General features: G+C 38.4%; 1 long non-coding RNA gene across 1 annotated transcript; it reads left to right on the plus strand.

The window, feature by feature from the left end:
• Positions 1 to 1629: 1629 nt before the first annotated feature.
• LOC121824771 (uncharacterized) lies at positions 1630 to 13205 on the plus strand. Its single transcript, XR_013046872.1, has 3 exons — positions 1630 to 2400; positions 8336 to 8387; positions 11973 to 13205. It is a non-coding gene; the product is annotated as an uncharacterized LOC121824771 (long non-coding RNA).
• Positions 13206 to 15520: the final 2315 nt, after the last annotated feature.

The raw sequence follows: 15520 nt of genomic DNA on the forward strand, positions 1-15520 counted from the left end.
CACACAATACTGTATTTTTTAACCACACTTCTACCACCCACGTGATCCTTTCATCTCATATGTCCTACATGATCAAAAGTTTGTTTTATTTAACCTTATTGTCCCATTTCTTCAACTCTCCACTCTTGGTAATAATTCTCTGTATTGTTGAATGTTCCAACATTTTTATATTCCATCTATAAATACAGGCAAACATGTAAGTGGTCATGCAGATTATTTTCCATATCTTATCTATTTCACCTAGCACAATATCTCCCACATTTGTCCATGTCACCACAGGCAGGACTGCTAACTCCTACTTTAAAATAGTATTTCTTCTTCACAAGCTTCTACTCCCATCTAGTCAGACAGTAGAAGCAAGAAATGAGAAGAAGCCTAGACTGTGAAGTCCCGGAGTCAGCCCCAGGACAGAGTGTGCACTACCCTGATGATTGACCTGACTTAAGAAGAGCTGTGTCTTTAGAGATGTAGTACGTTTTTCCCACAAGAAGTTAAAAGCTTCATAGATCTTATTTTTGCTTCCCGACTTGTAATTTGATTTTTACCATTCCCATCAAATGAAAAAGACAGGTAACAGCTTAAAATGCCATTCTTTACAGGAATGTCTATATGTTAAAAGTAATTAGTCCCTAAAGCTTAAGCATCTCCAATGATGTTTGAGGCCATCTCCCAGAAATGGGGTAAGAATTTGGAAACAGCTAAGGAGGTGTCTTCCGAATGGCTAGGAGAATATCTAAGAGAGCTCTGCTGAGAAGAACATCCGACCCTAGCTGGACCTGTTTCAAAGGGGGTACTGCATCTTATGAGGTGAGCAGCAGCTATTTTTCTGAGCATAATTAGCTGAAGAGCCTCTGCTATAACGAGGCTTTTAAAAATACCTTGTTAACTGTGTTTCCCATAACTTAACAACTCGCTCTTTTGTGAATCACTTTCTTTGTACCCACTTCAAACAGATAGCAAAGGTCAACTTTGTTCAATTGTCACTAATAGGCTGTTGAATTCTAGACAATTCATTTTCAGATAAGAATATATTTAATATTGTTAATTGACCCTTGTAAGAACAGGGGATAAAGAGATAGAGGAGGGTAAGTGGACCAGATCCATCCCCCTTCAAGTGCTGTTGTTGACTGAGGCCATTTGGCTATTATTCTCAGGAAATTATGATTCTGGTAGGTGCCAAACTGTGGCAAACAGACCAAAGTTTATTATACATGAAAATATATATATATATCAATAACTGCCTATGGCACAGGCATTATAGGGGCATGTGGAGTAAAAGCAGGAGGAAGTAGTTGGGAAAATGAAACTGCCTTTGTGATGCTGACATTGTGTGAAACACATTAAAACTAACTTCTCTGTACATATCCCAACAAATACTTCTGCTTGACCTGACCCTATAGATTTGAAACAGCTGTCAATGCTGGCTCCACGATTTTATGCAAAAACAACAAAAAAAAGTTACATATCAAAAATTGCATCAGAACTGTGAATCAGCACCTAAGGGGTTTGCAGAATGTAGAATTTGGAATGATCACACCATGTCACTACAAAGAAATAATGAGTCACAATGCCCTGATAGTGCAAGGTGGGAGTGATGTTTGGAACCCGGGCTCCTTATTCTATCTTGGCAAATCAGCTCACCATGCAAAGTGCCTTTTCACATATATGTAATAGCCTAGAAGAGAAACATTGAAAAGTGAAACAGGCTATCTTCTTAGGCAATCTGCAGTTTTCCTTAAGAATTAAACAATTTCTTCAGTTAATGATGAACTTGGAAAAATGAGTGTATTTCCTAAATGAATTATACCTCATTGTGACCAAAGTCTCAACTAAAGAAGCTTAACTGTTGATGTCGTGATGAGCCAGGAGGTAATCCACATTAACAGTCCCTCTGTCTTCAACATTGTTAACGTGCATTGCCAAGTTACCACAATCCTGCCTTCTCCTTGTCTCTCAGGGGAAAAAAACAACAAACAAACAAAACCTCATATAATGTCCAAAGCTAAGTATTTAACTTGATTTTTTCAAATTTAATGGAGAACATTCTGAGCCTTGTTCAAATTTTGGTGACTGAAGGAATCTACAAATGTGCCAATCAGCAGAAACCTGAACTCCCTAGTGCATTTGATTTATCAGTAATCAAATGTTTACAAACCAACTGTTAAAACAGAGAAGGGGAGAGTGTACCTTGAAAGATCTTGTTCCTATCAACATGAGTCTTTATTGCCGAGATGCCTTCATCCCACCGACTAAATTTACTTCACCTTAAAACCCAGAGCCTCGCAGTTTTGGCTAAGACATTGTGAGGGTCTGGCGTAAGTGTCTGTCTGTTTTTTATTTCAGGAAGTCACCTTGTTCTCTATGACTAAAGTCAGAGAATGAACTTTCTCAAGCCACATGGTGAGTTTTCCCCATACTGGAGCTGTCTGATCTAATACAGCAGCTAGTCTTTCATTTTAAGTTGGCAATCTCCCCAAAACAAACCAAAGCACTAGAGAAAATACAAATTTATACCAGAGAATACAAATAAGGTGACCTTATTCTGCAAAGTTTCCAATTTTCAAATATTCACATATCAATTTCCATAAGCACCTTATCTCTAAAATGAGATTATGACTCCCGCACAAATCTAAGGCCTCTAGTTTTCCAAGATGGGAGACTACATTCTCTCTTGCCATCCCAAGGGTACAACATGTCGTTCCGAATTGCTTGCTCAGATGTATTTAAGGATTGTCTTCTGAAATCAAACCCTAATTCCTCCCCAGATAAATTTACAGGAGAAAGATTCAATCAAGAGCAGGATCCTGTTTAGAGATTTACCTCAGAAATGTGAATGGATTATTCTACCCAGTTGCTCTATGGGTTAACCTTTGATTACTGCCCTCAAGCCCTGTTTCTGAAAATGCTCATTCATAATGAGACTGTGCCTGAATATGTTCAAATAATATAAGAAGGTAGTTTCAGGTTTGTTTTCATATTCTCTCTAAAAGTGTGCCTGAGAATATTAACTGAGCTAAAAACTGTCTTAAAACTTAAATTTCCTCTACACACAATAATAATAATAATAATAATAATAATAATAATAATAATAATAATAATAATTGAAAAAAGTGAATAGAAGCTATATCTTCCCTTAACTTTCTCTGTTAAATTTCCTCTGGCATGAATGGATTGACTTTGGGCTACAATCATTCAAATAACCACATGGGAATAGTTGCATGTCCAGAAAACTCCAACCCAAACACCTTAGAGAACAGATTCCTTACAACATAGCTCAGGGACCATTTGACAAGGCTGTTTTCAAGATGTGTTCTAAGGGAAGTGGGATTGACAGCCAGGTAGATATTAGCTATTTCCAAGTAAACCACAAACCCTAAAAGTCCCCTCAGAATAACCACAGAACCTAATAAATGCCCAGGACATTAACAGAAGGGCAATGGCTCTATGGCACTGGGTAGGTTTGTTTGTATTATGCCAACTGCAAATGGCCTGTACAAAGCTGGCATCCCACATCTGCAGCTGAGTACGAATTCCCAAGCTGGAGACATCTACACTACACCATTCCCTTGGAATTCATGAAGAATGCATTCTTGCAGAGTCCAGAAAGCATATGATGGTAATACTACATCTGATTGTACTGTTTCATAAGGTCCTTTTAATGGTGGCACAGGGTGACTTGAGTGAAAGTAAATGGGGTTGGGAGGAGACAGTGGGTACATGGGTGACTGAGTTGTGCAGTAGAAAGTTCTAACTTACCCTCAAAGTAAAAGTGTCCACATGTCATTTCCTTCAAAGACTAAAGCATGAGTGTGTGACATTAGCAAGCCACGTATCTACTTTCTGTGAATCACATCATTTAAACCTGAAGGATGGAGTTTGCTTGACCAAGAACACCTAGCAAAGTACCTGGTACTAGCCAAGAGCTCCCAAGTCTTTGTCAGGTCTATTTAAAAGTGAGTGGATAAATGAATTTAATAGTCAAAATAATAGCATCTAACATGGCTGTTTGTTGAATCTGCTCTATGGAGCAGCTGGACGTATCATAAAGGAGCACATTTGGACATCAAATAGAACTGAGATCCAAGCAACCTTCCTATTTATTCTAAATCCCTACTGGGTACCACTGATAATACCAGTAAGCATTATTTAATTGCTTCTAATTTATTTCATCATCAATTATATTTGAGAACAAATTACAAGTGTTGATGCCAAATAAAAGTATCATTAACAAAATCTGTGAATATTGTAAACAATGGTAGCATCATCTAAATGGTGATATATTAGAATGTTTTTTAAAGTGCTGAAGACACAATAAACACTGGAAGTCATTGTTTTATTTCTTTATTTTTTTGTTGTTTGTTTTGTTTTAGTTTTTAGGGTCAAATATTTAAAAGGAAAACCAAAAATTCTGTAAATTGGTTTATTTTTATTACTGGTAAATTAATATTATAAGATATTTTGTATCTCTCTTTTTCTCATGGTAATTTTTGAAACATCTTTACAACCAAAGTATTCAACCATTCTTTAAATTGAAAAGTAGGAGCAATGACATAATACTTCAGATAGCTCAAGAGCGTCTTGAAGGCCAGGCAGTGGTGGCACACTCTTTTAATCCCAGCACTTGGGAGGCAGAGGCAGGCGGATCTCTGTGAGTTTGAGACCAGCTGATCTACAAAGTAAGTTTTAGGATATACTTCAAAAGCTACACAGAGAAATTCCATCTCAAAGCACACACACACACACACACACACACACACACACACACACACACACACAAAGCATCTTGATTTTGAAATAACCTTAGGATGCTTCCTAAGAGGGCATGAGTCCTCATTAAATAGTACAATTATTTAGCTCTGGATTGTGTCTACCTTGGTACTGACACTACTAATTGCTAATTGTACTAATTGCTACTACAATTTAATTCTTGAACTTGAATATAATACACATTGTCACCTGCTCTAGAATTCCATCCCTCTTGCCAGTAAATCAGAGGTCCTCCCTGATTCATGCCCTAGATGAGTTCAATAAGTTAGCTCCTTCAAGAGCCACTACGGAATAGCTGCATGCAAATAGGTAGTTCAAGGCTATTGCCTTCTCTGAGCCTCTGGGCCATTAGAGATACAGACAAATAAATAACATTCACTGTGTTTTAAGTAACTGGAAATAGCTTAATAAAATTCCGTGAACTAAGATGAAGCTTGGGGGAAAGAGCCAGAAAAATGTGGGTTCTGACTATGATGTTAATTTTCTATGTTAACCATAGAGTCACTAAACTTCTTTCATCTTGGTTTCTTTCTATGCCAAATATATGTGCCTCTCAGACACATTATTAAAAAAAATAATTGATTGAAGATATAGGTAAGAAAAAACTATTGCAAATAAAAGTACTTAAATCCAAAGTGCCTCTCATGATGGTCAGCCTGTGTTAAGTAAAGTGCTGTCCTGTTTTCAATACACAAGTCAACACTTCAGGCCCAAGCTTATAGAGAAGAACAGCTGTAGCTAGAGTTTTCCTGCCTGGCCCACAGTCAGGACAAATCTTTGTCACCCACCAGTCCCACAGCTGCTCAGACCCAACCAAGTAAACACAGAGACTTATATTGCTTACAAACTGTATGGCCGTGGCAGGCTTCTTGCTAACTGTTTTTATATCTTAAATTAACCCATTTCTATAAATCTATACCTTGCCACGTGGCTCGTGGCTTACCGGCATCTTCACATGCTGCTTGTCCTGGTGGCGGCTGGCAGTGTCTCTGACTCAGCCTTCCACTTCCCAGAATTCTTCTCCTCCTTGTCCCGCCTATACTTCCTCCTGCCTGACTACTGGTCAATCAATGTTTTATTTACTAACCAATCAGAGCAACACATTTGCCATACAGAACATCCCACAACATACAGCATTCTAGAAAGTGTATGCATTGCTCAGCTCAGAAGGCCCCCTGACTATCTCAGTAAGAGAGCATTACAAAATACTAGCAGGCATTTGTTTTGCATTTGGTGGTGCTGGGGTCATTGTAAGAAAGCAGGTTTTATCCTGCATTGGGTCATGTTGGTAAGGGTAGGTGATGCTGGGACTGTGAAATCTAATGATCTTCCACAGGAGAAGGAAGATTGCAGTGAGGTCAAAGACATTCGTAATTGCTCACATTGCAGCATGCCCTCCTGTAGGCAGGACACAGAGATGTTGGCCATTATGTCATCTGGACGATTCCTTCTTCTGTCTTGTTCAGTTGTGATCACACAGAGGACTGCTTTTCGTCTTGGTCTCTCACAGAAGGGTCTCTAATGCGTAAGTTCTCAGATATTATTTATGCTGCTTAGTACACCAGGACCCAATTATGAAAGTCAGGCTGGGTCTAGACAATTTCCCAAAGCTTATGTGTGTGTGTTTGCTTGTGTGTGTGTGTGTGTGTGTGTGTGTGTGTGTGTGTGTGTGTGTGTGTATGTGTGTGTGTGTTTGTGTATGTGTGTTCATGTATGTGTTTATGTATGTGTAGGTATGTATGTGTGATTTTGTGTGTATGTGTGCATGTGTATATGTATATTTTTGTGTATGTGTACATGCATATATGTGTAAGGTGTGTGTATGTACTAGAAGTTCAGTGTCAAGTTCAAATTTCTTAAACTTAAACAGGTTGAATTCTCATATACGTTTGTTAGTAGACATTCAATCCTGCACATTCAAGAATAAACCAAATTTTGAAATTCCTACTTTATATTTGTATTCCCTTCACTTATTTTGTTTTATTATTATGGGTATATAAATTTGAACATTACAGTTATATTATTATCAAGCAAATACATTTGGAATTAAAATTATAACCAAATGTTACAAAGACCAAGCAGAAAAAAATTAGTTTTCTTCCAAAGGGACAAAAATTCAAACATTTTATTAGAGTAAATAACTAAATATGATTTGTATAGACATTTTTTCTGAGTTCTGGTTTGATTCTGTATTAAACTACTCTGTCTGCCAACTGCCACAAGTGAGAGAGAGAGAGAGAGAGAGAGAGAGAGAGAGAGAGAGAGAGAGAGAGAGAGAGAAATTGTATTTGTGGGGCAAAGAAGAAATAATTATATTTCCAAAACATATTTATCCTAATATGTAGCCCTGAACGATGCTGCTTAGATATAACAAACCCTCCTCATTCTTTGCCATGCTTGCATTCTACACCAGACTATCTATGCCAAATGGTCATTTTTCTCACATTTATTATGTTAACAGGATAAATGCCAACATTTGTCAACATCTTGTAAATAATGAGTCTTAATGAGGCAAGCTACTGTTTCCCTCCTCAGAGGAATTTCATAGCAGAATAAGCAAAATATCAGGTCAGAGCAAGTGGGAGGGGATCCCGGAGTGCAAACCTTTCTGCAAACATATATTCCTGGAGGTTTTACCCAGAGTGGATTCTAGGAGCTAGGCCAACTTGGCCTAAACCTGTAGAAAACATTTTAATTGTATTTTAAACAAATCCTTCAAACTGAGATTCACATGAAAATTCAAGGCAAAAATAAAGAAAGGTTTAACTGTGAGTGGAATCAGAAAACAGAAAGAGGATGATTTTTCTGGATTTGGAAGTGTTGCCAAAAGCCAATGGATATAAGAGTTTTGATATTAGAAAGAAATACACACTGGAGTAAATCCAACGAGTTGGGGATGAGACTGCCTCACTCTAGAATAAATAATCCAAGGAAAGTTTTATGGGGCACATGTGCTAGACACAGAAGTAGAAAACGTGGCATTTACAATCAGAAGTTTATAGGAGGATGGCTAATGCCTCAGGTTTCAAGTTGAAAAGTTTTAATTTGTGTTTAAATCCTGACTCTCGTAATTACAGGCTAATATACTGTATGCATGGCTTCATTTCCCTCAGTCTGGATCTCTAGCTGTTGATGAGGGACAATAATATGTACAATAAAATGTGTTTCAATAATCAGATAAGGTGACACACAGAATGTTTGGCAAGTACAGTTATTGCCTTGAACATATTGCATCTTGTTATATTGAATAACATCATCTCTGGTAGTAAAATAAAGAGCAAATGACTACTGTCCTATATAAAAATAAGAATTATTTTATTGCATTGTGTGCACTTATGTGTTATAAGTGTGTATGTATGTGTGTGTGTGTGTGTGTGTGTGTGTGTGCATGCACGCATGCTGAGAGAGCAGAGATTCCCATGTAAACCTTGAATCTTTAGACAACAATGAATAAGCATTCTGATTCGTTATTGAGCACTTCCCCCTAGCAATAATTTTTGGGCGGTATTCTAAATAGACTTTACAGTATTGCTAGAAATAATGGCAAAACATTTATTCTATGTTCCAGTTCTCTTAGGATTGAGATGGCTGCTGCTGTTCTAGAACTGTCCATGCCTCAGGTGAGGAGAAGAAACATGGCAACTTCAAATATAAGCCTCAATGAGTTCCTGTGAGCCCATGAGATTGTCTTATGTCCACCCTTCTTCTGAATCAGAACTTGGAAAGGCTTCCTCTAGCTCTTCCTCAGCCATTGTCTTTAGGGTGCTGATCAGAGCTGAGCCATATGTTTTCTGGTGCTCTATATTCCTTAACCTCCAGCAGCTCTCAGCTTATGGATCACAACTCCTTTGGAGGAGGGTCACATATCACATATCCTACATATTAGATATTTATATTAAGATGCACAAAAGCAGCAAAATTGCAGTCATGAAGTAGCAACAAAATAATTTTATGGTTGGGGTTCACCACAGCATGAGGAACTGTATTAAAGGGTTGCACCATTGGGAAAGTTGAGAACCACTGCCTTACTCTTTGTCTGAAGTACCTTATTTCTATTCACCATGTAACTGAATTTTAGCCACATGGCTGACCTAACTCAAAAAGCATTGCTCTCTCTCTCTCTCTCTCTCTCTCTCTCTCTCTCTCTCTCTCTCTCTCTCTCTGTTTCTCTCTGTCTCTGTCTCTCTCTCCTTCTTTCTCTGTCTCTGTGCCTGTGTGTCTCTGTCTCTGTCTCTGTCTCTCTCTCTCTTTCCTATGAGTTGATAATAAAATTCTTTCGAACTAAAATAACTGAACTTTCTCAGCAATCACAATGGATCACATATATCACATGCCAACTACTAATTTGTGTTTTGTGATAAACTAAGTATTTTGCCATCACAAACAGAATCATAGCTGTTAGTAATACTGTAAGAAATTGATCATCTAGAAAGTAATTAAACACATTCATCTGGGTGTATTAGGTGAGAGATAGAAGGCCATCGGAAAAGAACAGAAACAAGTGTATATGAGTGTCCCTAAAGCAAGAGAGAAAATGACATTCAAGGCCTGTTGACTGGGACTTCTAACAAAAAAAAAAAAAAGAAAAGATTAATTGGAAATCTGTGATGCTGAAGCAATTATTATCTTTATCTTTAGATGTACTTTACAAATAATCCCTCTGGTAAAACACTGAAAAATGGAAGGTGTAGATAACTGGGTATTCTTAGGAATGGTATGGGTTTAGCTTTGGCACATGGAACATAAAAAGCTCGTTAGTGCTACTATTAGTTTTCCAAAAACTGTTCTGCAAACATAAGTCTAAAGGCCATTAAGAGATTGGAAAGGTAAGTTAAAGGCCATATAAAGATCAGATTGTAGGCGATGGTTCTGCAATAGAAATCACCAAGGCAGTGAGAATGGAAAAAGAGTACAGAAGAGAATAGACAGACTCCACAAGATAAGTAGAGAAAAGGTGATTAAGAATAGCAGTGTGCATATGTGTGGCAAGGCTGTTCCCTGGAACAAGGAAATGTCTGAGAAAGAAGTGGAAAGGAGGCTGTAAGGAAATAATGGATGGGAAAGGAAGTAATGAGAAAGCCAGAAAAACCATGCCATTGAAGATGAGAGAGGCAGCCAGGATGGGTAACTTATGACCAAGATTTGAGGTTTAAAAACCATCAGATATTTTTGAGTACTTACTGTGCATCAGACCTTATAAGTCAGGATTCAGTAGACCTTTCCATAAAGATGCTGTTGTGGTTCCAGGCAGCGCAAGCTCTGCTCCATTAGGGAGGTCAGTGGACTATCAGCCACAGACAGCATATGAAGGGATAAGGATGCTGAGTTGTAGGAAAGTTTGACCTACAAAGTCAGGCAATAGCTGGTTGATGTTTGCTGAGCCATGTTTCTCAATATGTTCCATCAATGAAGACAGTCGAGCTAGATCTAATCTATGATGTGATTTTATCACCACTTGACCAAGAACCAGAGACTTCAAGGCATCCTTGTAAGACAAGAGGACTTGCAAGATATGGAAGTGTACTTTGGTCCTGAGCAACTGGCTCTATAGCTTATATTTTCTATATCAATAAGTTATAACTCTTTAGCCATGAAGGCCTTTGGTACCACAGAAGGGACAAGATTTAAGGCAGTGCCCCAAGGTCAGCTGTACTTGCTGTTGGGAAAGGAAGGAACCTTGGACTCCACAGCAGTCCAAGAAATGAAAAGAAGGTATCTATAGAGAAAGAACATGGCTTCTAAAACAAACAAAGGGAAAAAAACAGAAATGCTACTCTGTATATATTTAAATGATAAACAGAAGAATGACAAAGAAGAGATCACATATAACGTCTCAGGTGCCACAAGAGGGCAATTCTGAGATTCATCCCAAGTGTCTATGAAAGGCACACACACCTTCATGCTGGGTTTGGTGGAAGAGGGGTGATAAAGCTCAGGCTATATTTCCATTCTCTTTCCTAAAGAGAACAATTAATAAGAACAGAGAAGCAAAGTTCATCAAAGAACAAATTAGGAAAGAAACACCTCTGTCACCAAAGTGAGTCACCATCTGTGTGACACACAGGTTAGAAAATGTGGAAACTGGCACAGGCCTGAGGTAGACACATGGGTGAACAAGAACACTTGGGAATGGAAAACCACAGCCCTGGAAGAAGCAGGCCACATCTTTGTAGTCAGAAGTTTTCTTGTGTCCTGCCCAATCCTGCAGCTGCTCAAACCCAAGTGACCACATGGAGACTTATATTAAGTATGAACTGAAAAAAACTAATGGCTCAGGCTTCTCTCTAGCTAGTTCTTATAACTTAACCCCTTTCTATTAATCTATAAGATGCCAGGTGGCTGTGGCATTACCAGTCTGCTGGCATCTTGCTTCTCCTTCAGTGGTTACTGGCGTCTCTTCAGACTCTACCTTTTTCTTTCTCATCTCTCTCCTTGGATTTCTTGCCTGCCTCTAAGCTGCTTTGCCATAGGCCAAAGCAGCTTATTTATTAACCAATTGGAACAACATATATTCACAGCATGAAGAAAGACATTCCACAGCACATCTTCTTTCATTTGGCCATTTAAATGGAATTGTTGATGAGCCCAGTTGTGTAAGAGGCTGGATTAGGCCATGGGAATAGTCTACTTTGAGCAAGTTGGAACAGTTTTGTAGGTGAGCCCACAGAACTGAAAGAGAGAAGGGCATGCACCATGTCACAAGAAGTCCTTAAAAATGTTGAATGGCCATGGTCAGCCAACTGTGTTCTTCTAGTGCCATCACATGTCCACAAGCACAAACATGAACACAAACATCCACAATCCAAATACATGTTTTATATTCTTTTTCTTTTTGGAGAATCAGAGAATGCAAATTTCCTTCTTGACTAATTTTGCTTCCCTGGTCTAAACATTCTTGCTCCTTGGACTTAATCTCTTTGTTTTTAGTCCTCACCTTCTTTAAAAGGTGTGGCAAAATGAATTTTGACTATGTCCTGAAACTATTCTGCCTTCAAAAGATGTCAGCTGTCTTGGGAGATAACAACCAAATGGATATGTCTGGGGTTCTGACAGTGAGTAGATGGCATTTTTAAAAGTATACAGTCTTCTAAAGTCAATTATTTTGGAAATGATAGCAGTAATTTCATGTTCCAGTTCTGTGTTATATTAGTAGCAGAGACCATACATCTCTTAAGGAACCTTTGTTTTGCCTTCCTTCTTGGAAGAGTTTTCAGCCACTGCAGTAGTCATAAGAAGATCACTGGTGATGGGAGGAAGATTCCATGAAGAGTAATGTGGTGTAGCAAACTGAGCTGACAGCCAGTGACCTGCAGCCACAGAGCAGGTGGAAGAGGAGTCAGTCTTCCTCCCTGTATCCTCCTGTTGATCCCTTCCTGAAGGTTCCTTATTGAAAGTACTCTGCAGAACAGTGTTGTAAAGGGTTTCCAAGATAAGTTCCTGGTACCCCCGAGTCATTCCAACTATATACCCTTCACTTGAAGAATCAGAGAATCACCACACATATTGATTATAGATGCAGCTTCAGAACTACTCCCATGAGATATCATCCATGAAATAATAACGGAGTTTAAAACTCTAGAAAAGTGATTCTCACATCTCTTCCTAATACTGGGGCCCTTTAATACAGTTCCTCATGTTGTGGTGACCCCAAAACATAAAATTAGTTTGATTCTACTTCCTAACTGTAATTTTGCTGCTGTTATAAGTCATAATGTAAATAGTTTTTGAAGGTAAAGGTTTGCCAAAGGGGTCATGACCCATAGGTTGAAAAACACTGCTATAAAATTTAACATCTTTCACTTGAATCCAATCTTGACAAATTAGAAAATACAAAAGTAGACATGGTCAAATAAACAGGCTGTGATAAGAATATGGGAGTTACCCTAAACAATACATTAGCTGCCTTATTCCTTGTGTCCTTTGTTGATCTTAAAGCCCTTATGGAGAAGAAATTATGCCAAAATTACACCACATCAGTGTTTCCAAAGTCTGTCTTTCCAAAAATGAACACTTGTCACAGAGGCCTATTGGAATGAGCAGAAAGTATAAAAGGTGACTCGAGCATGATTTTATTCTTATTATCACAGAGGTACTAAGGGTTTCATTAAACATCTTTTATTTGCACTTTCAGAATATTGCAAACTTTCCTTGGCCTTTTATGCTCTGAGTGCAATGACTCTTAATGCCCAAGATAACTAAGTCATTATTGTTCCCGTGAAGAAGAAAATGAGTTTGGAGGTTAGCTCATTTCAGTTCCATGTTAGCGAGTTCTAGTTAGCTCATTTCAGTTCGTGTGTGCTTGTATAAATTCTGTAGAAGGGGAAGGAAATGGGTGATGAAAGCAGTGATCACTGAGCAAAAGAGAAGCCCATATTGGTTAAAAGAAGTAGAAGAGGATAAAGGTGAAATAAATTAATATTGTATGACTCACAAAGAAACTATGTTTGACAATGTCAGTCTTGCTGAAATTGTTGAAATACAAGAATTCAAATGTGGTTAATGACAATGTAATCAACTACAAGCACTTTAAAGGACACTTTGGACAAAATCAATTTTATACAAAAAGGAGCATATCAAGAAACTTCACAATTCCAAAGAGGGACATCTTGAGATAAGAGATATCAGAAATAGCATGAATAATCATTGTCCTTGTCAAGAACACCTGTCTTTGTCTTAAGTATTCAGGAAAAATTATGCCAGAGAAGGCCACTCATCTCATGGTGATCAGGATGCTATAATAGGGAACATGACAGGGAGGGCCAAGGTCTCCATATCACCTTCAAGGGCATGCTCCAATTATCTAACCTCCACCAGGACTCACTTTCACCTTGTTACTTTGAAGATTCTATTTTGATTTTCGATGCATATTTGTATATGTGAGTATATGCCACATGTGTGTGAGTATACATGGAGGCTAGAAGTGGGCGTCAGACCCTCTGGAGCTGTGTATGTGAGCCTCCCAATGTGAATGTAAGGGAACTGATTGCTGTTCTTCTGGAGGAGCAGCAAGTATATTTAACCACTGGGCCATCTCTCCAGACTCAATCTTCCTCCTTCTTATGAAGGCCACAGACTAGAGACTAAGTGTTTGACACCAGTGTCCTCCTTGAACATTTAAGAGTCAATCTAGAGCCTGAAGAGGTGGCTGGGTGGTTAAGAACACTTACTGCTATTGAAGAGGACCAAGGATTATTACTTAGTACCCACAGGAAGGCTCACAACCATCCATAACTCTGGTTCCAGAGAATATGATGCCTTCTTCTGGCTTCTGCAGGTACCAGACACATAAAAAGTGCACATTCACACATGCAGGCAAAACACTCATACACATAAAAAATAATAATTATCTTTAAAAGTCAAACTGGAATACACACAATAGACAATAACCATAACAGCCATGATGGGTTCTGCCATATCTTGAGTTCTGTTTGCAGTGACTGAATACTTCCTACCCCTTTAGCCCACACATATGGCAAGTGCTGTTATCACCTGCATTACAGAGATGAGGAGAACGAAAGTCAAGAAAAACACCTTTCCCAGGGTAACGTATCAGAAAACGGTTGAATTGGCTTAAAAGTAGGTGGATGACTCCAGGCTCTTGCACTCTTAACATCTAACCTCTGTACCTAAAATGCAAGAACTCTAGGTACATTCTATAGACAAAAATCCTGTGCCAGGATCCAGCATTATGCAATTGCCAAAGGTACGTCATAAGAAAGCATGGTTAAAACCTGGACTCTAAATGGAAGAAACCAGTAATAAAAAGAATAGTGCATGAAAGCAATCAATCTTTCTAAAACTCATATATTCAACTTCTTAGTACAAACATGCAAGTAAATACTAAGTAGTTTACACTTGAGACTTAACAAGAATGTCTTATTGTTCTCTGGGAAAGGATAGTCTTTCTGCATTCTCTTATTTACAAAAAAAAAATTTACACCACTTTAAGAAAGTATGTTCAAGCTATATCTCTAGTTCATTTTCTAAGCTATTGTATTAAGTGGGCTTTTGCAAAACACTTAGCTGAGGGAAGGAACAAACACACAGATATCAATAACATACTCATATCCTCTTGGCTGATTTCTTGTGTTGCTCTGTGCCCTCAACTATTGTATGCAATTTCCATTGACATTACAGAGAAAATTCTAAGCAAATTGGCTTCTTGAAGGTAGAGGGGGAAAGGCTAGAAGAAGATACTTTGCTAACAAAAGAAGGAACGTAAAATTAAAAGTGAGATGTGCAAAAACCATGCTACCCAGAGGAAGCTGCAAGGTAATGGAAGCCAGAGGATCTTCAGATGGGTCAAGGCTGCTTCCTTTCAGAAGATGGCATGTTCTATCATCTGATGAGAGGAATATATTTGCTCCTATCCATAATCACTTGCTAAAATGCCTAAGACCAGAGGATCTGGATGAACAGAGACAACACTGAGATGGATGCTGAACAGCGTCAGGAAGGGAAGCTAGACAGCTCCATAGCTCACCTCACTCTGCAGGCCAAAGATAGACCTTTTGTGAGTTATAGGTGCTGGCAAGGGACATGGTGACTTTCCATTAGTCCATGGTTGTAATTCCAATAGTGTATGGGTAAAGGGCCTATATTAAAAACAAAATGAGATTTTTTTAAGATAAATCGCTTAAGAATCACTTTTAAAATGTGACATAAAAAATAAAAGAAAATGTGACATGAGACAGAATTAAATAAATGTGTGTGCAGGCTCCCATGCCATCCCTCTGACTTGGTTTCTTGTCTC

The sequence above is a fragment of the Peromyscus maniculatus genome, chromosome 21, assembly GCF_049852395.1.
Source record: "Peromyscus maniculatus bairdii isolate BWxNUB_F1_BW_parent chromosome 21, HU_Pman_BW_mat_3.1, whole genome shotgun sequence".
Classification (NCBI taxonomy): Eukaryota; Metazoa; Chordata; class Mammalia; order Rodentia; family Cricetidae; genus Peromyscus; species Peromyscus maniculatus.